The sequence below is a fragment of the Moschus berezovskii genome, chromosome 26 (assembly GCF_049115385.1).
Source record: "Moschus berezovskii isolate FMDL1 chromosome 26, NW_MosBer_1.0, whole genome shotgun sequence".
NCBI classification, from domain to species: domain Eukaryota; kingdom Metazoa; phylum Chordata; class Mammalia; order Artiodactyla; family Moschidae; genus Moschus; species Moschus berezovskii.
This window is the reverse complement of record NC_142485.1, coordinates 28469911-28495462: the sequence shown is the minus strand read 5'-3', so window position 1 is coordinate 28495462 and position 25552 is coordinate 28469911.

Below are 25552 nucleotides of genomic sequence, written 5' to 3'. Positions count from 1 at the left end.
CTGCCCTGGGTGTTTTGGCCTTTGTTTTAGGGTCCCAAAAATCTATTCTTTGTAATATGTAAGTAAGTCATAATCATATTATTTTCAAATTTATTTTTTTAACTTTAAATTCTAAGTTTTAATGCTATAGGCCAGAACTCTCCAATGGAATTTTCTGCAATAATAGAAATCCTGTATAGCCACACTGTCTAATAAGGAAACCACTAGCAACATGTAGTTAAGTGAATACCCCAGAAACGTGACTTCTGTGATGGAGGAACTGAATTTTCATCTCTATCGAGTTTTAATTCATTTAAATTTAGTATCCACCATATTAGCATAGCTGTAGACTTTTGGAGAAGAGAATGGCAACCCACTCCAGTATTCCTGCCTGGAGAATCCCATGGACAGAGGAGCTTGGTGGGCTACAGTCCATGGGGTCACAAAGAGTTGGACACAACTGAGCCACTAAACCACCAACACCAGACTGTTGAAAGTATCAATTTCCCAGTGTTTAAGAGTGGCTGAATGAAAAGATGCTCAAGATCGCTCATTATTAGAAAATAAAAACTACAATGAGATATCACCTCACACCAGTCAAAATGGCCCTCATCAAAAAGTCTACAAACAATGCTGGAGATGGTGTGGAGAAAAGGGAACACTCTTGCACTGTTGGTGAGAATATAAATTGATACAGCCACTATGGAAGACAGCGTTAAGATTCCTTTAAAAATTAGGAATAAAACTACCGTATGACCCAGAAATCCCACTCCTAGGCATATACCCTGAGGAAACCAAAATTGAAAAAGACACACGTACCCCATTGTTCACTGCAGCACTATTTACAATAGCTAGAACATGGAAGCAATGCCCTAGATGCCCATCGACAGATGAATGGATAAAGAAGTTGTGGTACATATACACAATGGAATATTACTCAGCCACAAAAAGGAATGCATCTGAGTCATTTCTAATGAGGTGGATGAACCTAGAACCTGTTATACAGAGTGAAGTAAGTCAGAAAGAGAAAGTTAAATATCTTATTCTAATGAATATATATGGAATCTGGAAAAATGGTACTGAAGAGTTTATTTATAGGGCAGCAATGGAGAAACAAACATAGAGAATAGACTTATGGACATGGGGAGAGGGTGAGATGTACGGAAAGAGTAACATGGAAACTTACATTACCATATGTAAAGTAGATAGCCAACGGGAATTTGCTGTATGGCTCAGGAAACTCAAACAGAGGCTGTGTCAATCTGGAGGGGTGGGATGGGGAGGGAGATGGAAGGAGGTTCAAAAGGGAGGGAATATATGTATACCTGTGGCCTATTCATGTTGCGGCTTAACAAAGAACAGCAAAATTCTGTAAAGCAGTTATCCTTCAATTAAAAAAAAAAAGAGTAGCTGAAGTGTAAGACATTTCTTAATTATACAAGGATAATTTTTTGAAATGATATTAAGAATTTTTTGTCATGCATATGTTGAACTAATTTTAAAGAACTTTTAAAATAGAGTAGCATATATAAATATGTATTGAATATACATATTCATGCGTATGTATTTATACATAAACCAGAAAGAATTTGCAAGGCTTGGTTATGTAGTAATATTACACAAAAACTGAAGAAGTTGTATGGCTGAAAAAAACATGTTGTCAGTGAGTACCGGTACATATCTCGCAAAGAAACACAAAAAATTTAAAAATAAATCCCACCATACATGCAATACCAAAAAGCACAGGTGGTACTGAATTTTAATGAATCTTGATAACTAAAATTGTAAGGCACTGTAAAATAAGTTTTATTGAATTCTTCTGAAGGTAACCATAATTCTTGAAGACCGTTCACCAAAAAGAAGTGAACTATAAATAAATTAGTAATTTTGAAGAAAATTCAGTGTCACGCTCTGGCATTCAGAAAAGTAAATATTGTGTACCTACTCACCGGTGAATGAGAGTCATAACTTGCTGATCTAAATTGTTAATAAAATAACTCAAACTTTATCTCTGATCAGCCTTGTTTCTGAAATAAGATTTACTGTTCAGTTTTAGGAAAACAGAATGACCAACAAGCTCTGAAATTTGAAGTGATGGTACATGGTGCTTCTTGACGTCACCAAGGATAGCATATCCCGCCTCACCTTTTATCTTTGATGCTAAGCCTTCCCTTGTCAGTATTTGCTCTTTAGATATATAATAATCTGGAGAGGAATAGCTCTTATTCACTGGAAATATATAGATGTATAGATTTTCCACATACACCTAATGCTTCAGTCAAGGTCTCAGCATTACTGTGGGTTTGCATGTTGTGTGTCTGAGGCATTCATTTGGGAAAAGGAAGGTAGCAGATGTTTATATATATATCTAATTTTATTTATTTTTGGCTGTGCTAGGTCTTCACTGCTGTGCTGGCTTTCTGCAGTTGTGGAAAGAGGGTCTACTGTCTAGTTGTGGCGTGCAGGCTTCTCATTGCAGTGGTTTTTCTTGTGAGGTACGGGCTCTAGGGAGTGTGGGTTTCAGTAGCTGGGGGTCTGTCTCTGGAGCACAGGCTCAGTAGTTGTGGGGCATGGGCTTAGTCGCTCTGCAGCACATGGGATCTTCCTGGATCAGAAATCTAACCTGCATCTCTTGTATTGGCAGGTGGATTCTTTACCACTGAGCCACCTAGGAAGTCCCGGAAGGTAGAAAATGTTTAATCTGTGAGAGTCATGAGTTAAATGATGCAGGTCTGAATCCCACTGCATGTGATATTATGATAAGGAGCAAAATCCAAGACATGATAGGTTGTATTTAAAAATTATTTATTGAACCGAGCCGAATCTTAAGGTATATTTGGCACAGTGAGGCGCTAGCTCCTGTAGCTCTGAATGTATTTCTTCATTGCTGCTAAATCTATAACTGTAGTTTGACAGGATGATAAAGAATTATGTTTTTGTTCTTTTTACCATTTGTTTAAAATTTGTTTGCAAGTGTGTGCGTTGGAAAGAAACACAAATCAAGTAGTCAAGAGATTGTGTTATTCTTCTGACTCTTCCCCTTTATCTCTCTGTGATCTGCAACAAATAATGTTCTTGGATCTCGGAAAATTAGATAGATGTTCTCTATGATGCATTTAATTAAGAAATAATTCCCCAAGATGAAAGAGACAAAGCATTATACAGGCAGTACTGTTTCCAGAAGAGACATCTTTAGTTTGCTAGGGTTGATCTAACAAATTACCACAAACTGGATGGTTTAAACCAAAAAACTTATTCACTCATATATTGTGTGTTAGTTGTTCAGTTGTGCCCAACTCTTTGCGATCCCATGGACTATAGCCCTCCAGGCTCCTCTGTCTGTGAGATTTCCCAGGTAAGAATACTGGAGTGGGTAGCCATTCTCTTCTCCATGAGATCTTCCTGACCCAGGGATCGAACCTGGGTCTCCTGCATTGCAGGCAGACTCTACTGTCTGAGTCACCAGGGAAGCCTTCTCACATATACCGGCTTGGCCAAAAAGTTCGTTCAAGTTATCCATAAGATATTATGGATAAATCCAAATGAGCTTCTTGGCCAACCCAACAGTTCTGGGAATTGGAAATAGAGATAATGACGGGGCCATGCTGACTCTGAAGACCTAGAAGATCCTTCGTCACCTCACCCTCGCTGCTGATATTGATGGCAGTTCTTGGTGTTCTCTGGCTTATAGATGTGTCATTCCCGTCTCGGCCTCTGTCTTCTTGTGATCTTCTCCCCTGGGTGTCAGTGTCTCTGTGTCCACATTTCTCTCTTCTTATAAGAACACCATTCTAATCCAGTATGACCTTATCTTACCTTGAGCACATCTGCAGACACTCTATTTGTAAATAAGTTGCCTTCTCAGCTCTTGGGGTTTAAGAATTGAATGCATCTTTTAGGAAGATCCCCTGGAGAAGGAAAGGCTGCCCACTTCAGTATTCTGGCCTGGAGAATTCCATGGACTGTATAGTCCATGGGGTCGCGAAGAGTCGGACATGACTGAGCGACTTTCACTTCACTTCACTTTAGGAGACACAGCTGAACCCACAGGAACACCAGAAGACACAATCTATTTCTGCGGAAGGAGGCACATGCCTCAAATAAAGAAGTGATTAAATCCTGATATCTAGACACAGTGAGGAAGGAATAATGGACACACAATATGAATATACTTCATATCTATTGATATAAAAGTATGTACACATACATAGACATAAACTGACATTCATTGCAAATGCTAGAAATATGAAGTAAAACAGGAAAGCCTATTTCAGTTTGAATGAAATCAACTCATTTCCATGGAAAGGCATGAAGGAGGTCTCAGCAGGGAGAAGTCAGTTTGAAGAGTCCCAGAGCCTCCACGAGCTGACCTTTAACTTGGACTCACCACCGGCCCATGACTGCCCTCAGTCTTGAATTCTCGGAGAATGGGATCTTAGTAGTATTTCTCAATTGTTGGGACTCCCCATGTGCAACCTCAGGTTACTGAGGTTCAAGGGAAGTGAATATAGCAATGCAGTGTCCCGTCCATTTCCAGTAACACCCCTTAGAGCCAAGCTGAGAAGAACTAACAGTATTTGTTTCAGAAAAGTTCAGTTCAGTCGCTCAGTCGTGTCCAACCCCTTGTAACCCCGTGGACTGCAGCATGCCAGGCCTCCCTGTCCATCACCAGCTCCTGGAGTTTACCCAAACTCATGTCCATCAAGTTGGTGATGCCATCCAACCATCTCATCTTCTGTCGTCCCCTTCTCTTCCTGCCTTCAATCTTTCCCAGCATCAGGGTCTTTCCCAATGAGTCAGTTCTTTCACATTGGGTGGCCAAAGGTTGGAACTTCAGCTTCAGCATTAGTCCTTCCAGTGAATTTTCAGTACTGATTTCCTTTAGGGTTGACTGGTTTGATCTCCTTGCAATCCACAGGACTCTCAAGAGTCTTCTCCAACACCATAGTTTCAAAGCACCAGTTATTTGGTGCTCAGCTTTCTTTATAATCCAACGTTCACATCCATATATGACTACTGGAAAAACCATAGCTTTGACTAGTGGACCTTTGTGAGCAAAGTGATGTTTCTGCTTTTTAATAAGCTATATAGGTTGGTTATAAGTTTTCTTCCAAGGAGCAAGCATCTTTTAATTTCATGGCTGCAGTCACCATCTGCAGTGATTTTGGAGCCCCAGAAAATAAAGTCTGTCACTGTTTCCATTGTTTCCCCATCTGTTTGCCATGAAGTGATGGGACCAGATGCCATGATCTTTGTTTTTTGAATGTTGAGTTTTAAGCCAGCTTTTTCACTCTCCTCTTTCACTTTCATCAAGAGGTTCTTTAGTTCATCTTTACTTCTGCTATAAGAATGGTGGCATCTGCGTATCTGAGGTTATTGACATTTCTCCCAGCAATCTTGATTCCAGCTTGTGCTTCATCTAGTCTGCCATTTTGCATGTTGTACTCTGCTTATAAGTTAAATAAGCAAGGTGACAATATACAGCCTTGACATACTCCTTTCCCAATTTGGAACAAGTCCATTGTTCCATGTCCAATTCTAACTGTTTCTTCTTGACCTGCATACAGATTTCTCAGGAGGCAGATAAGGTGGCCTGGTATTCCCATCTCTTGAAGAATTTTCCACAGTTTGTTGTGATCCACAGAGTCAAAGGCTTTGCGTAGTCAGTAAAGCAGATGCTCTTCTGGAACTCTCTTGCTTTTCCTATGATCCAACAGATGTTGGCAACTTGATCTCTTGTTCCTCTGCCTTTTTAAGATCCCGCTTGAACAAGTTCTCGGTTCATGTGCTGTTAAAACCTGGCTTGGAGAATTTTGAGCATTACTTTGCTAGTGTGTGAGGTGATTGCAACTGTGTGGTAATTTGAACTTTCTTTGGCATTGCCTTTCATTGGGATTGGAATGAAAACCGACCTTCTCCAGTCCTGTGGCCACTGCTGTTTTCCAAACTTGCTGGCATATTGAGTGCAGCACTTTCACAACATCATCTTTTAGGCTTTGAAACAACTCAGCTGCAATTCTATTACCTCCACTAACTTTGTTTGTAGTGATGTTTCCTAAGATCCATTTGGCTTCGCATTCCAGGATGTCTGACTCTAGGTGAGTGATCACACCATCATGGTTATCTGGGTCATGAAGATCTTTCTTCTATAGTTCTGTGTGTTCTTGCCACCTCTTCTTAATATCTTCTGCTTCTATTGGGTCCATACCATTTCTGTCCTTTATTGAGCCCATCTTTGCATGAAATGTTCCCTTGGTATCTCTAATTTTCTTGAAGAGATCTCTAGTCTTTCCCATTGTATTGCTTTCCTCTATTACTTTGCATTGCTCACTGAGGAAGGCTTTCTTATCTCTCCTTGCTATTCTTTGGAACTCTGCATTCAGATGGGTGTATCTTTCCTTTTCTCCTTTGTCTCTCGCTTCTTTCCTCCTGTACAGTGTCATGAACCTCCGTCCATAGTTCTTCAGGCACTCAATCAGATCTAATCCCTTGAATCTATTTGTCACTTCTACTGTATAATTGTCAGGGATTTGATTTAGGTCATATCTGAATGATCTAGTGCTTTTCCCCACTTTCTTCGATTTAAATCTGAATTTGGCAATAAGGAGTTCATGGTCTGAACAGAGTCATTTCCCAGTCTTGTTTTTGCTGACTACATAGAGCTTCTCTATCTTCGGCTGCAAAGAATATAATCAGTCTGATTTCGGTGTTGACCATCTGGTGATGTCCATGAGTAGAGTCTTCTCTTGTGTTGTTGGAAGAGGGTGTTTGCTATGACCAGTGTGTTCTCTTGGCAAAACTCTGTTAGCCTTTGCCCTGCTTCATTTTGTACTCCAAAGCCAAACTTGCCTGTTACTCCAGGTATCTCTTGACTTCCTACTTTTGCATTCCAGTCCTCTATGATGAAAAGGACATCTTTTTTAGGTGTTAGTTCTAGAAGCTCTTGTAGGTCTTCATAAAACCATTCAACTTTAGCTTCTTCAGCATTAGTGATTGGGACATAGACTTGGATTACTGTGGTATTGAATGGTTTGCCTTGGAAACGACTACAGACCATTTGTGTTTTTGAGATTGCACCCAAGTACTGCATTTTGGACCCTCTTGTTGACTATGAGGGTTACTCCATTTATTTTAAGGGATTCTTGCCCACAGTAGTAGATATAATGGTTATGTGAATTAAATTCACCCATTCCTGTCCATTTTAGTTCACTGATCCCTAAAATGTCGATGTTCATTCTTGCCATCTCCTTTTTGAGCACTTCCAATTTACCTTGATTCATGGACCTAACATTCCATGTTCCTATGCAGTACTTTCCCTTGCTTGTTTAGTAATTTTTTAGAGAGGGGTGTCTCCTCCTGTCAGAAGCTACACTGGAGCCAGGTGAAGTATCTGAGTCACCTGCTCAAGTGTTTGAGGGCACTGGGTCTTGCTAGTAAGGTGCATCTGTCTTCCCAATGGACAGGTATTTATTTACTTGAGTCAACCTGACCTGTCATCTGAAAAGTCAATGATTTGGACCAAACAACCACGTACAGTATGATTTCAGAATTAGAATGAACATATTTTCCTCACTGCTTCCTAAAATGATGCTTGTGGGTGAGAGAGGGTACGTTAGTTCTTGATGGGGAGGAGGAACCCAACTAAATTATATCAGAGTCCTTGATATGGGACCAAGGCTAAGCACATCCATAGTATTCTCACAGCTTATGCGTATCCAGTTCTTTCTCTCAATGGATGTCAGAGAGAGAAGGATTCCTGAAGCAAAGTCGAAATACATATTTGCACAGTCCTCATTATCCATGGATTCAATTTTTTCAAATTTGCCTACTCACTAAAATGTATTTACGTGTGTGTTTTAAAATTATTATTATTTTTGGCTGAGCTGAGTCTTTGTCGTGATATGTGGGCTCTTTTCAGTTTCCTGTGGCATATGGTTCCTGATCAGGGGTGGAACCCATGTCCTCTGCGTTGGATGGCAGATTCTTAATCACTGGACCACTAGGGCAGTCCCACTAAAATGTGTTTGTAATCCCCACATCAATACACGTGGGAATTTCATGGTCGTTTGCAGAAACAGGCAGAGTAGCAAAACATTTCAGTCAGTCTGTGCATGGGTGTCCAAGTGCAGTGGAACAAGGTGACACTCTGCCTTCATGTTTCTGCTCTTGCACTGGACGCGAGTGTCCTTTTCACTGTCCATTTTGTGCCACCCTTTTCCTCATTTTTTATATTTTTCGTTGGTGATTTTTCTGTTTAAAATCACCCCAAACATTGTGCTGAAGTGCATTCTAGTGTTCCTAAGAGCAGAGAGAAAATCTTTTTTTTATAGAGAAAATCAGTATGTTAGATAAGCTTCATTCAGCCATGAGTCACAGTGCTGTTGGCTCTGAGCTCAACATTAATAAATCAACAATGTACATTGAATAGGGTATCTTTAAACAGAAACACACATAATACAAGATTATGTATTGATTAGTTGACAAAAATGTGACCACAGTCTCTCAGGAGACTAACCTTGTATTTCTCTTGGAGCAATGGCTCAGTATTCCCTAATTCAGTGTTTAAAATGACTGTGTAGAACAAAATTTCCATGAATAATAAGAATTGATGGCATATATATATACACACACACACACACATATATATCCACATGCAAAAAATGAAGTTGAGCCCCTACCTTATATCATGTACAGAAATTAACTTAAAATGCATAAAAACCTAAATGGGAGAGCTAAAACCATAAAACTTGGAATAAACCTTAGGGGGAAATCTTCATGACATTGGATCTGGCAGTGATTTCTTGAATATAGCACCAAAAGCACGAGTAACAAAATGAAAGATAATTGTGCTGCATCAAAGGACACAGTCAAAAGGGTGAAAGGACAATGCATGGATTGGGAGAAAATATTTGCAAGTCATGTATTTAATGGGGGTTAGTCCCTGGTGGCTCAACTGGTAAAGAATCCATCTGCAATGCAGGAGACCTGGGTTCTATCCCTGAGTCAGCCAGATCTCCTGGAGAAAAAAATGGCAACACACTGTGCTATCCTTGCCTGGGAAACCCCCTGGACAGAGGAGCCTAGCGGGCTATAGTCCATGGGGTTGCAAGAGTTGGACACGACTGAAGCGACTGAGCACGCATCATATGACTCAGTGATTCTACTTCTTGGCATAGACCTAAAGAAGTGAAAGCAGGATCCTAAAGAGATGTCTGTACACACATGATTATACCACCGTTACATATAGTAGCTGAAGGAAGCCACCCAAATGTCCCTCAACAAACGGGTGAATGAAATGTGGCGTATACATACAATGAACTATTATTCAGCCTTAGGAAGAAAAGTCAGATGCATGCTGCAAAATGAGTGAAACTGAAGGACATTGTGCTAAGTGAAATAATCCATCACAAAAAGATAGATATTGTACAATTCTGCTTACATGAGGTACCTAGAGTAGGTCAAAATCATACAGACAAATGAAATGGTAGTTTCTAGGGACTGGGGAGGGGGAAATGGGGCATTATTGTTTAATTGGTACAGTTTCAGTTTTGAAAAATAAAAAGTTCTAGAGATAGGTAGTGGTGATTAAGTACAATGTGAACGTAATTAGTGCTACTTAACTGTACACTCAAAAATGGTTAACAGGGCAAATTTTATGTCATGGCTATTTTGCCACAATTAAAAAACACATAGTATAGACGAATTTAACACTATAATACATTCTTTTAAAAAAATTTTATTGGAGCAGAGTTGATTTACATTGTTTTACTTTCTGCTGTACAGCAAAGTGAGTCAGAGATATATATATCTATGTCCACCTTTTTATTTATTTATTTTTTTATATCCACCTTTTTAAAGATTCATTTCCCATATAGGTCATTACAGGGTATTGATACATTCTTATTCTATCATTTTAACCAATATAGCTGCTCAGTCAGTTTCAATAGCGTATAACTGATAAGAGTATGAAAAGGAAATTTTTAAAAATCTATAAAATGTAATGTTTTACACAAATGTTTTCCAGAGACCAATAAAATTACTTTAAAGGGAAACACTTATGTTTGAAAGAAATGACACTTGCTTACCTCACTTCGAACACACTGGGTTCTGAGAAAAAGGTTCAGTGTTTTAGGAAAGCTTAGGTGTTTGAAAAAAACATTTCAGCCACAATCTGCCATTTATAGAGAATTTTAAGAAAGGTAATACATTACTTTCAAAACACACACGTAAAATATTCACGCACACATTAAGATCAGCTGTGAAGTTCTTGGAGCTGAAGAGATAAAACATGAATGGCCTAACTTATTTTACAGTTCATGCCTATGTGACCTCAATTTGCATTTGCAAATGACTTGTTTTTGGAAAAACACTTTGTGTGCTCAACTGTTTATTTTGCATATTTCAATTCGTACAGGACATGCATAGCAGTCAGTGCGTGGTGGTACGTGACTGTTACTCGGGAGCTGATATTTGCAAGTCTTATCTGTTAGATGAATGTCCCTTTAGTCCACTGGTTTCCCCTCTGCTCAGTCGTGAAACTCTGGTAACCTGAAGGGCTGACCTCTGTGGACTGAGTTAAGAGTGGCGAGGCATATGGAATGCTTTCTTATCTTCGGTGATTGCAGGTGAAACGCCTCTGGGAAGACGTTTTCTCAGGTTACAGATGACACTTTAGTAGTTCGTGGAATGATCTGAGGTGTGGGAGAAAAAAGGCAGTCAGGGCCGCTATGACTGTATTTGTATTAAAGTATTACTTCACAGCTTCAGTATGAGGCCCTGGAGGCACGTTTTCAGGAAAGCACAGTGGAGTGGAAAGAACTCGGCCTTTGATGACAGATAGCTTGGGGTTTGAATCTGGCTCCTTTAAAGACGCTGTGACCTTAGTTCAGTTAATTAACCTCACTGGGCTTCCCTGGTGGCTCAGATGGTAAAAAAAAAAAAAATCTGCTTCCAATGTGTGAGACATGGGTTCGATCCCTGAGTCAGGAAGATCCCCTGAAATTGACTACCCACTCTAGTATTCTTGCCTGGGAAATCCCATGGACAGAGGAGCCTGGTGGGTTATAGTCCATGAGGTCTCAAAGCGTCGGACATGACTGAGCAACTAACATGCATACTTACATACTGATCTTCAGGCTCTTTAAGCTGGAAATAGCAAGACCTGTATGTGAAAGATGATGGTGTGGTAAGACGATATATGAAAGGAACATGATACATGAAATATGATAGTGATGTATGAAGAGAGATGCTATGTGAAAAGCGAGTGACATGTTTGGCGTGTAGTATCTGCTCAGTAAACGATGGCTGATATGGCCATTTAATTAGGTTCCTATTGCTCACTGGAAAAGACTTTGATGCTGGGAGGGATTGGGGGCAGGAGGAGAAGGGGACGACAGAGAATGAGAGGGCTGGATGGCATCACCGACTCGATGGACCTGAGTTTGAGTGAACTCCGGGAGTTGGTGATGGACAGGGAGGCCTGGCGTGCTGTGATTCATGGGGTCACAGAGAGTCGGACACGACTGAGCGACTGAACTGAACTGAACTGAACTGATTGTGTTTGAGAAGGGTCTCTAGGGAAGGTAAGATGTTCTTTGAGAGTTCAAAAAAGACCCTGCACCCTTGATGGAGGAGAGAATCACGAAGGGAACTTCAACTCTTTACTTCCTATAGCAGTGAACCCCCAAATAGTGATTTGATTGATTCCCAGATTTTTTAAAGCATTATATCCATAAATGTTAATTGAATAAACATTTTCTACTGTTTGATTTTTGGCTTTGCTGGGTCTCTGCTGTTGCTTGGGCTTTTCTCTAGTTGCGGTGAGTAGGGGCTACCCTTTGTTGCAGCGTGCGAGCTTCTGGTTGCGGTGGCTTCTCTTGTTGCTGAGTGTGGGCTCTAGGGCGCATGGAAACTTCAGTAGCCGCAGCAAGTGGGCTCAGTAGGTGCAGTTCCTGGCTCTGGAGCACAGGCTTAACAGCTGTGGTATACAGCTGTTCCGCAGCATGTGGGATCTTCCCAGATCAGGGATCAAACCCATGTCTCCTGCATTGGCAGACAGACTCTTTACCACTGAGCTACCAGGGAAGCCCTGATTTGGAGCTTTTAATTACAATCTGATAGTTTCAGAAGAATGCCAAAAATAAGATGGAAAAATTGAGAGAGTACACTCTCTGACACTAGGTTCATCTCAAAGATGAAACAGAAATTCCTGGAGGGCAAACTCAAGGCTGTTGGTATCATTATTATTTTTTATTCACAACTTTCTTTCCTGTGTTGAGTAAAATATACCCTGTTAATTGAACAGGCTTGAGTTCCCGGGGAAGACTCAGAATGAATTACTCATGTTTTTGCTACTAGAGTTGCATAGAGATGTAAACTTACTGCTTTACATGAAATCTGCTAGAGAGATTTAAAATTTATCAGTCCTCTTAGCTTTGCTGCTTTTAAGACCACAAAAAATGACCTGTCTCGGAGAAACTTGCATATTACAATTCAGTTTTTAGACATGGCAGGAGCTCATTCACAGTGGAATTTATTTCACATTACATTTGGGGCATGCATGAGATTTAAAAGCAATGCTTTTTCTCTAAAGTACTCACTACAAAAGATATATCACACATACTCAGGCTATTTAAAACTCAGCAAGGGGAATATCAACAGATTTTTCTCCAAGAATGCTCTCTGATCAACCGGGGAAATAAAATCTTTCTTATAAAAAGCAAGGAATTGAAACAATTCCGGTGCATTAAAGCCTAGGGGTACCTATCCTGTTTGGTTGGAGTTTTCGGCAGCTTCAGATATAGAGGTAGTATTTATATAGGTGTGTGTGTATTGAATGCTATTTTTGCCTTTATGAATAGTTTTCTCACTTAGACACCTTCAGTGTTTTTACGAATATTTATGCTCTCTGATAGCTCAGCTGGTAAAGAATCTGCCTGCAATGCAGGAGACCCCAGTTCGATTACTGTGTTGGGAAGATCCCCTGAAGAAGGAATAGGCTACCCACTCCAGAATTCTTAGACTTCCCTTGTGACTCAGACAATAAAGAATCTGCCTGCAGTGCGGGAGATCTGGGTTCAGAAGATCACTTGGAGGTGGGCATGGCAACCCACTTCAGTATTCTTGCCTGGAGAATCCCCATGGGCAGAGGAGCTTGGTGGGTTACAGTTCATGGGGTCCCAAAGAGCAGGAGACTATTGAGTGACTAAGCACATGAAATAACAAAATAGCTTTAGTGATTTTTTTGTTAACTTGAGTTACTTATGCATCAATCAATAATCCCTCAATCATAAGTAACTGAAATCAAACTAGTGCTATTTTTCTATGTAGAAATCTATAGGCTCTTCAATTGGGACATTCCAGGGATGACTAGCTTCAGATATGGTATGATCTGATTTAAAATTATCATCAAAAATGCCTTTTTTCCAGGGAATCCTTGAGCACTGTTGATGGCAATGTAAACTGCTACAGCCATTATGGAACACAGTACGGAGGTTCCTCAAAAGATGAAAAACAGAACTACCTTATGATCCAGTAAGTCATTCCTGGGTGTACATCCAAAGAAAATGAAAACAGGGCACCAAAAGATATCTGCACTCCCACGTTCACTGCAGAATTATTCACAACAGCTAAGGTATGGAAACAACTTGAGTGTTTGTCAATGGATGAATAGATAAAGAAGATGTGGAATATATAAATATATTCCATTGTGTGATATGTCACAGAGTGGAATATTATTCAGCCAGGAGGCAAGGAGGAAATCTTGATATTTGTAACAGCATAGGTGGGCCTCGAAGGCTAAGTGAAATAAGCCAGATAGACAAAGACAAATACTACATGGGATCACTTATATGTAGAATCTGAAAAAGATTAAAAAAGTCAAATTCGTAGAAACAGAGAGTAGAAAAGTGGTTGCTTTTCTACTGGTTTTCTACTAGTTGGTAACAGGAGGGAACAGAGGTTCAGAAATAAGAGAAATAAAACATTTTGAAAAAGGTAAATATGTGTGGTGATGAGTGTGATAATTAAGTAGATGGGAGCAATGCTTTCATGATGTATACTTTAAATATCTTACAATTTTTTGTGACAATTAAACCTCAGTAAAGTTGAACAAATACTTTTTCCCTTCTACTCTTAATACATACATATATGTGTATGTATCTTACTGGTTTTGTTTCTCAGAACAGAGTCAGAGGTAGAGGGAAAAGAGCATTGTTTATTTTTTCTGTATATGTTTTTGTATATATTGAGAGAGAGGAGAGAGATTTGTTATATTTCCCAGGAAGCATTTGCAATATTTCCTACTTTCCAAATGCCACGTTGTTTCACTCTTCCTTTCTTTGCCTGAATCTAGTTCACTTTTGTGATTTTTTTTCTACTGAGGGGCTCAGTCACAGAAAACTGCCTTGTTATAAAATCTTTTCTTCACTTGGCCTTCAGCATTATTTTTCCTTTGGGGGATAAATAAAATGGTAATAAATGAAAAAAAAATATTATCTGAAGGCTGTCAATAATAAAACCTGAAAAAGTAGACTAATCAGTTCCTTTAATTCAGTTTCTGAGCTGTGAGATAGGTCGAAACCGGCCATTAAGAATTGGCTACCAAGATATAATTCTTCCTCTAGATCTGTGACACTCTAACTCTGTAGCGCTAATTCAGTGTCCTGTATTATTACTGTAACATCTTCTTCTCTTATTCAGGAGCACTTTCTCAAATATAGAGCAATGTTTTTTATTTTCTCAAAATTTTATATTAGAAAACTGAAATTTACAATGTGTTTATATCACTCACTGAGTACATGGCCTTTAAAAACAACATCATTACAGAAAGATAACAAAAATACAAAGTCTTAAAACCTGTGGGATATGGAAAACATTATCCACTGAGGCCTTAAATGTAGTAGACTTTACATAAAAAGGAAAAGCAAGGAGTATACAAGTATACAGCCAGTTTAAGAAGTTAGCAAAATAAACAGAATAATCATAAAGAAAAGAAAGCAACTAATACATACCAGGTATTAATGCAATAAAAATACAGATAAAATTGAGAGGCTCAACAGAGTCAAAGCTGCCTTAAAAAAACTTCTCTAAAAAGGGAAACATCAGGTAACAATAATCAACAAGAAAAATCTTGCAAATAAACAATACTCAAAATGGGAATTACTCATAGAAGCATTAAGAATATAAATAACAGAAACAACTTTATGCCTATACATTTGAAGATTAGTTGTCTTGTATACAGGGTTATTGTTACCATCTTTCTAAATTCCTTATATACATGTTGCTGCTGCTGCTAAGTCACTTCAGTCATGTCTGACTCTGTGTGACCCCATAGACGGCCTCCCACCAGGTTCCCCCGTCCCTGGGATTCTCCAGGCAAGAACACTGGAGTGGGTTGTCATTTCCTTCTCCAATGCATGAAAGGAAAAGTGAAAGTGAAGTCGCTCAGTCGTGTCCGACTCTTAGTGACCCCATGGACTGCAGCCTACCAGGCTCCGCCTTCCATGGGATTTTCCAGGCAAGAGTACTGGAGTGGGTGCCATTGCCTTCTCCAATATATGCATTAGTATACTGTATTAGTGTTTTTCTTTCTGGCTTATTTCACTCTATATAATAGGCTCCATTTTCATCCACCTCATTAGAACTGATTCAAATGTATTCTTTTTAACTGCTGAGTAATACTCCATTGTGTATATGTATCACAGGTTTCTTATCCATTCGTCTGCAGATGGACATCTAGGTTGCTTTCAGGTCCTGGCTATTATAAACAGTGCTGCAGTGAACATTGGAGTACATGTGTCTCTTTCAATTCTGGTTTCCTCAGTGTATATGCCCAGGAGTGCGATTGCTGGGTTGTATGGCAGTTCTATTTCTAGTTTTTTAAGGAATCTCCACACTGTTCTCCATAGTGGCTGTACTAGTTTGCATTCCCAACAACAGTGTAAGAGGGTTCCCTTTTCTCCACACCCTCTCCAGCATTTATTGCTTGTAGAATTTTGGATAGAAGCCATTCTGGCTGGCGTGAAATGGTACCTCATTGTGGTTTTGATTTGCATTTCTCTGATTATGAGTGATGCTGAGCATCTTTTCATGTGTTTGTTAGCCATCTGTATGTCTTCTTTGGAGAAATGTCTGTTTAGTTCTTTGGCCCATTTTTTTATTGGGTCGTTTATTTTTTTGGGATTGAGCTGCAGGAGTTGCTTGTATATTTTTGAGATTAATCCTTTGTCAGTTGCTTCATTTGCTATTAGTTTCTCCCATTCTGAAGGCTGTCTTTTCACCTTGCTTATAGTTTCCTTTGCTGTGCAGAGGCTTTTAATTTTAATTAGGTCCCATTTGTTTATTTTTGCTTTTATTTCCAATATTCTGGGAGGTGGGTCTTGGAGGATCCTGCTGTGATTTATGTCAGAGAGTGTTTTTGCTCTAATTGGTACATTTTAAAAATGAAGATATAATGAGTAGGCCCTTATGATAACAATTGTGAACAGCTTTTTATAATTTTTAGAAATCTAAGTATAATTTTCCAGAGAAAGGATTTTTTTTTTTTTACTTTTCAAAAATTTGAAACATTAAAAAGGGATTGTGTCTACTGGCACAAGGTCTTTAAATACACCAATTCATTTAAACCTCCATTACCTTTCTCTAGAGACAAAAGTGATTCTCAGAACATCTAAAGACCCTGCTCTTAATCTCAGATCAAGTTAACTGGGATTCAAACTCAGGTCTTTCCAGACTAAAAGCACCTGCTCTTTAGGAATAACAGTCCCATGTTCTATTATAATACACAGAAAAGACTCTTAATTTGCCTTCAAAATTAATACTTCTGAATACGTATACTAAAAATTCTGACATAAAGTACAAAAACATGTTGAGTGTTTAGAACATGGAGTTACTAAGCTCTGGGCAAGTCATTTAAACTTTCCTGAATTTCAGTCTATTATAAAAAGTAAAATGTATATATATATATATATATATAAAGCTTGATTCACTAATTTGTGAAGGTGAAATGAGATAAATAAAGTTAATTTCTTTGTTTCATTCCCTATGGGAGTTTGGATGAATGGCACTCTGGTACCATAAAAGCCACTGCTCAGACATACCATCTCCATATCTTACAAATTAGAATTCCTCCTGGGAACACAGGAAGTACTTTAGGATGTAAACATTCACCAGTTGGAAGGTTAAAGATCATTTTTCATATTCTCATGGGCAAATTATAATCGCGTGAATATGCATGCTGGCATAGAATCTCTGAATGGAATGTTTTACAGTAAATAAGTAGAAGTGGATAATTAGGAGCCTGGGTTCCTGGTTGGGGTGGGGATGACTGATTTCCTTGGGACTAACATCTGGGTATTTTGTGTTGTTGACTATGAAGGAGAGAAGAAAACATAGAAAGAGGATTTCATGGAGGAAGATGAACACGGCCAGAACAGAGCTCTGCCTACATTGCATTTGTGTAGGACTTGCGAGGTGACCGGTACTCTCAGAGCTGTGCATGCTGCCCTTAACCCCCCTCTCTGCACAGCAGTGACCTCCTGGCTGTAACGGCGGTGGAAGAGACACAGGGCTGCTTTCTCTCAATCATGTCCTCTGTGCAGACTGGTCTAGGGGCTGCTGTCCAGCCTCTCCACTTCAAGTCAGTGTTTGCCTGTCTCCTCTCCTTTCCCTTGTAGGATACTTGGTCTTGCCCTGAACACCTCCAGATGCTTAGTTAGTTAGTTAGTTAGTTCAGTCGCTCAGTCGTGTCCGACTCTCCGTGACCCCATGAATCACAGCACGCCAGGCCTCCCTGTCCATCACCAACTCCTGGAGTTCACTCAAACTCATGTCCACAGAGTCGGTGATGCCATCCAGCCATCTCATTCTCGGTCGTCCCCTTCTCCTCCCACCCCCAACCCTTCCCAGTATCAGAGTCTTTTCCAGTGAGTCAACTCGTCGCATGAGGTGGCCAAAGTATTGCAGTTTCATTCATTCCAATAGGTCTTTGATGTATGGTCCTATCCAAAATGCCAAATCCAAAGACATTTGATCCATTTACCTGATAAATTTGTTGTTGTTCAGATACTCAGTCATGTCCAACTCTGCAACCCCATGGACTGCAGCATGCCAGACTTCCCTGTCCTTCACTATCTTCTGGAGCTTGCTCGAACTCATGTCCATTGAGTCAGTGATGTCATCCAACCATCTCATCCTCTGTCATCCCCTTCTCCTCCTGCCTTCAATCTTTCCCAGCATCAGGGTTTTCCCAAGGAGTCATTGGAATAAGTCATTCCAATGAGTCTTTGAATCAGGTGGCCAAAGCATTGGAGCTTTGGCATCAGTCCTTCTGGTGATGTATTAGTGTTTTTCTTTCTGGCTTATTTCACTCTATATAATAGGCTCCATTTTCATCCACCTCATTAGTTCAGGGTTGATTTCCTTTAGGATTGACAGGTTTGATCTCCTTGTTGACCAAGGGACTCTCCAGAGTCTTCTCTAGCACCAAAGTTCAGTGCTCAGCCTTCTTTATGGTCCAGCTCTCACATCTATAGATGACTACTGGGAAAACCATAGCTTTGCCTGTTAAATAGTGGTACCCCAAACCTCATTTCTCTCACACTATTTTAATTGTGGTTGTTTTGGCTGAAGCATTCTCATGAAGGAAACCAGACTCAATGTGATTAGAACATTTGTTTTGTCCTGTTCCTAGGACCATAGTGGTTACACCTGGAGGAGGTCTCTGGTTCCTGTTTTACAGGAAAGGAAACTCTTGACCATGGAATAAAGTGAACGGTTCTGGGCATATTGGGGCCACAGTCCAGACCTGCTGGTCATTCCCATATGATGCTGCTATTTTGGTGGTGCTTCAGAACCAGTAACTTGTCTGTCATGAAAAGGGTCAGGCTGGATATCCTGGAATTTTATTTCAGTTTCCATTTGGCAAGAATTGTGAAGGTCTTAACTGAAACAGTACTATTAAACAAGGCTCCAACTCTCTCCATCCATCAAATCTGAAGCTATTTCATTAGGGCTACTACTGAACTTACTCAGGAAACCTAATCAGCAATAAAGAACCTGACTGATCAGTGGAATATGAATTTTACTGCTGTGTGGAGACGTGGTTTTATGGTGCCATCAGGGAAAATCAGGTCTAATTGGGAAATGAGTGACTTACAGCCCTCCTTGCTTCATTCCTGCTGTCCATGCAGGCGCCATGCCAGAGACTGCTTCCTCTTAGACTCAATCTAATTTTTAAACTTTTCCTGGATTTCTTGTTTCTCTTAGATCCTACATCCGACATAAATCTAATGTGTCTAGAATAATTTTTGGCTCCTTAACAGTTCCTGAGAAATCCTGTTCTGTTTTTTTTTTTTTTTTTGGCTGAAGGTTGTGAAAAGACCAAAATGGGGTGGGGAGAGACATTTAGACCATGTATAGGCTGCAATTCAGATTGTCCATACATGCAGCAGTTAGAAAGCCATCCATCAGTACTTCAACACTAAACATGTAATCCTATTTCAATTATATGATTTTTTTTTTTTAATCCAGAGGAAATTTGGCTCGTAGAGGACTCCCAACTTTCTCTGTCCTGAGAGAAGTTGTTGGTGAAGGCTCCACTGAAGTACACGGGATATTGCTGCTGCAGCTGTGAAAGGACCTGGAGGAAACTGACCAGAGAACAGGTCCATTTCCAGCATGCTCTCCTCTGTGCTCACATCAAATTGGGTCTCCTATCAAAGTGGATGTGCTCCTGAGCAGGGCAGCATTATCAAAATGTCCCTTTCCTCTGGCATGCACCATCTTCAGATGGCTTTTGTTGTGCCTCTTCCAAGTCCAGTCCCTCTCACACCAGTGGGTCAGAAAATCAGGCTCATTTCTTTTGGAACCGGTTGTTTCCCACTGCGTAGGCATATGCTACATGATATTGCATTTTACAGTTTATTTTACATCAAGAAATTTCTATGCCCTGATTCATATGTTCTGTATTGGAAAAGTACGATGGCTGTATCATGTTGATGGAAATCATTGCTAAGAGGCACAAAACCTGATTTCAAATTTTGGACAACAAATCTATCTAATTAACCTTGGTGGATGCAAAAATCTTTGGGTAAAACAGAAATGTTTTCCTCTGGTGTGGAGCAGCTGAATATGTTTTTAAATGAAATGGGAACAAAAGAGAGACTTCCAAGTGCGTCCGGAAAAGAAGCAGATTTGTTTTACACAATCAGACTCCAAGGAGAACCTCTGAGAACAGACTTGGTCATCCCCAGAGAATTTGAAGTTACTAGCAGCAGTCAGGTGGAAAACAGGACATCTTATTTGGGAAATGCACTTAAATATCTTCTAATGTAATAAGCAGGCAAGGACATTTCTTCCAATCTGACATGTACCATTGGAAACTGCAAAGGGAACCCCTGCAAAATGCAGGTGATGGGAGTCAAATCCAAATGAAATACCAGGTCTGGGAAACCAAAGCCCAGCACCGAAATGTTTAGTCAATGGAAAGTGCATATGCAGACCCTTCATGTGGTTAGAACTGACTCTTATAATTAGAGCTAAATGGAGATAAAACAAATGCTTTGTAAGAACTTTGATATCATGTGATTTAAGTATTTAAGTTTTTTTATATTGCAGTCTAAAAAGCAACAATAAAGGCAATAAAAGAACATTTTCCTCCTTCGGTAGAAGCACACCAGATTTTAAAGCAAAAAAAGGTACTATCAAATTAAACTTCAAAACAAAGCAACTAGGATTGAGAAATACCATCCTGGACAGACATGCGTGTTCAGCCTTGTCTGACTCTCTGCAACTCCATGGGCTTCTCCAGGCAAGAATATTGGAGTGAGTTGCCATTTCCTCCTGCAGGGGATCTTTCTGACCCAGGCATCAAACCCCCGCCTCTTGTGTCTCTTGTATTGGCAGGTGGATTCTTTACCACTGAGCCAACTGGGAAGCCCTAGGAAATAGAATTTTTAAGCTAGACATTAGTAGTATGAAAGTGAATTGAAAAATAAAGTTGTCTGGTTGTTGAAAAGCTCTTTCAGGGGTTGGAGGAATTTAACTCCAGTGTCTGCTCTACTAAAGAAGTTATTCTGTGATCTTCATTATATCACTTAATCTTTTCAAGTCTAAGTCTACAAAATTAGGGTATTAAGACCCAGTGCCTTTTGGCACTAGTATTTTCCTGATTTTTGAGATGTTATATCAACAAATATTGGCTCAAATTTAAGGAATCTCATAGAACTTTTTATGAGAATGGGGTAGGAAGATTGGCCTAAATTATTCAGAAATCTGACTTCATATTTATTACACATCATTTTGAAGGATAAATTAAAAACTCATGAAGAGAAAGAAATTGTTAGAAATTATTTAACTCGTTTAATTTACATTTATTATGAATTCATTTGTTGTGTGCTGGTATAAATGAACCACCAGCAGAACAAGTACCCCACATTTTACGAATATTAATTGATGGGACTATTTCTTCAAACAGACTAAAGAAGAATTGAAAGGCCATCCAAAACTATGTGGATACGGCTATCTTTCTGCAGTCTCTCCAGTCTTATTACATAGCCAAGGACTTATGGTGAGGAATGTGTCCTCAAAGATACCTCAATTTAGGGCAGATTTTTACCACAGAGATGGAGGAAACAAAAAGCAAGACTTTTTTTTTTTTTTAAGTATAATAGAAATATCCTAATTATTAACTTCTCTGACACTGATAGTATTTATGTCACCCCAAACCGTTGGCTTCACATGTGCTTGATTCGTACATATTAAAAACATTGATACTAAATGATTTTCCACCCGAGGCTCTTCGTTTTCCTCTTCAGTGAACTGGTCTGTAAAAAAAATATGGGAGCTGTTTTGCTAGCCTTTGCTTCTTCCTTTAACTCAGCAAATAAAGTTTAACTTTGGGTGTGTCCTTACACATTTTTATCAAGCATGTGAAAAACTTTCGGGTACAGTTTTCTGACCAGGAGAAGTACTTCTTTTTTTTTTTTAATTCTGATTTTTTCCCCCCATTTGAAGGGAGATCCATAGGGGGAGTTGTGCTGGACTTTCTCTACTGCCAGTGGAACAACTTATCTGATTGGTGAGTTTGGAGAAATCTAGAATTTTCTCTTAAGGAATCCTGGCTACAGAAAGTATACATTTAATTCTATTCCTTTAAGTTTCCAATGTTCTGAGGGCTGCCTGTACGTGGATGAGTAAGTATTTAAAATTGGAATTCAATTATAGGAGGCCCACTTTCCTCCTGAGTTAAGCCATATCCTTCAGCCTAAACTTTGTCCACTTAGGCAAAAATTTGGTCCCCACCTACCTTAATCTTTTGTATCATTTCTTAGTTGGCTAGGAAGACAGTATATTTTTAAAAATTTGATCCTCTTAATGATTCCTTAAAGTATCTATTATACTCCTTCATGAAAAATTGGAAAATAGAAAAGATGAAAAAGTCTTATTAGATACCCAGTTGTCTAATCTTTATGGCCATGCTGTGAATACAGACTAATCCTCCAAATGAATTATTAAGTGACATGCTTTTAAGGAACAAGAAAGATGCCTAATTCTCTATGGATTGTCCTGGTATAATGCAATTTGGCAAATAGGAGCTATGGAATCAGCCAGACTTGAGTTTTAAATACTGATTCTATAACTTAACAGCTGTACAGTGTTGGAGATTCCTCTTAATCTGAACTTCAATTTTTTTCAACAGTAAAACAAGAAGAATACTAATCAGTCCATAATTAAATGGATATATATGAGGAGATCAATAAATGTTAGTCCAAACTTCTCTCATATATACTCCTTTTCATCAAAGAAATTGTACAAAATTTAATTATGAACTGTATGATCATATTTTGGCAAACATTTTCTAAGGGAAGCATTCTTGGGAATGAGATATGACAAATATAAAAACAGGAAAATATTTACATGAAGGGTATATTACAGAAAATAGAAGTTTGTCTAATTGAAGGAGTTATTCTTTTTTGTAAAATTTTCAAACAGCAAAAATAAAAGTCAACTCCAAGCTTAATTCTTGCAGAACAAAGTTGATTGGAATAATGCTTTCAAGTGTACAGTTCTTTGATGTTCAAAGACTTCTTACCATTAGAGAGTGTCCTTTCTCCTCTCTGTAACCAGTCTTGCTCATTAGAACATCTTGAATGATCTTAGTTCCCCTGAAAGGACCGCTGAGACGATCTGGAACAATCCCCTCAAATCTTTAGTCCCTCTACCCTTAGACGAGCTAGTTAGTTTCCTGTGGGAAACTTAATCCCTTCTGTTCACCTAAATTCAGAGATGCTCAACTTTGCTGTTCATCTGAAACCTTTATGAATATTTTTTCAAAATATATACCACCAGAGATTCTGGTTCAGACATTCTGGGATGGGCTATATGTATGGATAGTTTTCAAAAATTCTCTACAGAAAAGTTTTGAGAAATAAAGGTTCTTTATTTTACCACTGCTGCAAGTTTTTCAGTTTGTATTGGATGGATTCAAGGCAGTCCAGGGGAATCCCACAGTGATCATCAAGCAGCATCCTGAATTCTTGGCGGAACCCAGAACTAATCTTATTTGACAAATTTCTATAGGGTATATGCCAAGATTCACTGCCATATCTGCAAATTAGGGGGTGTGCCAGGCTAGATTTTCCCTATGTGGTATCCGAGAGACTAATCCAGAACTAATTTTTTCCCCCTAGTTTGTAAAAAGTGTTGTAGTTTTACGTGATTCACTTATTTGATTCCATCAGTCACCATTGCTTTTCTTTTTTTCCTGAAACTTTCAGCAAAATGTTGAATGAAACTCAAGAATACCATAAATATTCCTTGACCACTCACCAATAATACTGTGTTCTTTCAGTTACAGACAGAATTTAGTAAAGAATATGCTTGCAATGCAGGAGACACAGGTTCAATACCTCTGTCCGGAAGATCTCCTGGAGGAGGAAATGGCAACCCACTTCAGTATGGTTGCCTGGGAAATCCCAAGGACAGACGAGCTTGGCAGGCTACAGCCCATGGGGTTGCAAAAGAGTCAGATGCAGCTTAGTGACTACACAAATCCCCACCTATTTACTTTGCATGTGGATAAAATCTGGTTTGGATGTGGTGGGGGCTTATTCAAAGTCTTGGTCCAGATTTGACTTAAATCCTATAGGATTTAGACCTAGAAGGAATTCACCAGGGTGGAGAAACAAGTAGAGAGACAGCACATTTGGTGAGCTCACAGGATGGACCTGATATTGCCTGGCAGTCTGGATTGAGGGACAATGAGGAGGGTTCACTTTTCAAGGTAAGATGTGGTCGCTGCATCTTGCTGCTGATCACAGACACCCTTCGAGGTGGCGTTTCTTCAGGGAGGTATGATTAACCGAGCAAGACTGTTCTCTGTTGTGGTTTTGGAAGAACAACTGGGTATGATCACTGTGTTTAAAGAGCACATTTGTTTGGTCTAAATACCAGTGTCTGTCCATAACTACACCCACAGTTTAGATTAGTAATTCATTTCATTTCTGATTTAAATGCATTCTCTGACTCTTAGAGAAAACTATGTCCGGGGAGGAGAAAATTACCACGGCATCCACATCCACCCTCCCCCCAAACCTTTCAGCAACAGAAGACTTTTACTTGCTTAGCACATGACTTTAGAGAAAACCGTCCCCCCGCCACCGCTCCCTGCAGTTTGAAAATACTAATTTTTTCATTAAAGTGCCAGAAAATTCAAACCAAGAGTTTTAAGCTGGTTTTCACATACTATTAAAAGCTCTATAATAAGCAACTTTTGGAATCAGGATGAAAGCTAATTATAGAAGTTCTTTGCCATGGCTGTTTCTATTTACATCTTTAAAACCAGAGAAGCAAATATTGTAGACTTTCCTAACACATCAGCATCTTCTTGTCCTTAAGTTTCTGACTTCTTTGAAGCTGCTCTTAAATCTTCCCCTTGAAATCCCATTGTGGTTGACTATTTCCAGTTGAAGGACAATTTCAGTTTATAGTTTGTATTTCAAGTGAAATATTCTTTCCCTGTAATACTGAATCTCAAGACACACTCGAATGAGACAAAAGAGCAAAGCCATTGTACCTACAGTGCATGGTACCCAGCTTGTTTCACGTGTGTTTAATCTTTCTGTGATTGCTTGCTTCATCAGTAGCCACAAAATACAGAAGAAATATAGTCAATAACATAAAATATCTGTTATGGTATGATCTTTGCCACTAGGAAAATGCAAAGGTAACATTTGGGTTGATTTTTAAGAAAAAGAAAATTTTGAAAGTGAAAGTAACTGTCCAGAGCAAAAAAAATCTCAAGATATTGCAAAGTCCAGCTGAATTGGAGGCTTTTCTTCCAGTCTTCGGAGGCTCTGTAGCTAGTTTATTTGATGGCGAGTGACTCAGTTGGCTTGGAGAGTCGACTGATTATGGAAGTCTTTCTCTCCAGTGCCCAACCCCACAGACACACCCAACAGACCCTGAATTAATCAGTACCCACCTACGCCATGATTCTCAGTTTTGCTTGCACATTAGAATCACCTAGGGAGCTCTTAACACTCCCTGTACCAGGTAATTAAATCAGACCAAT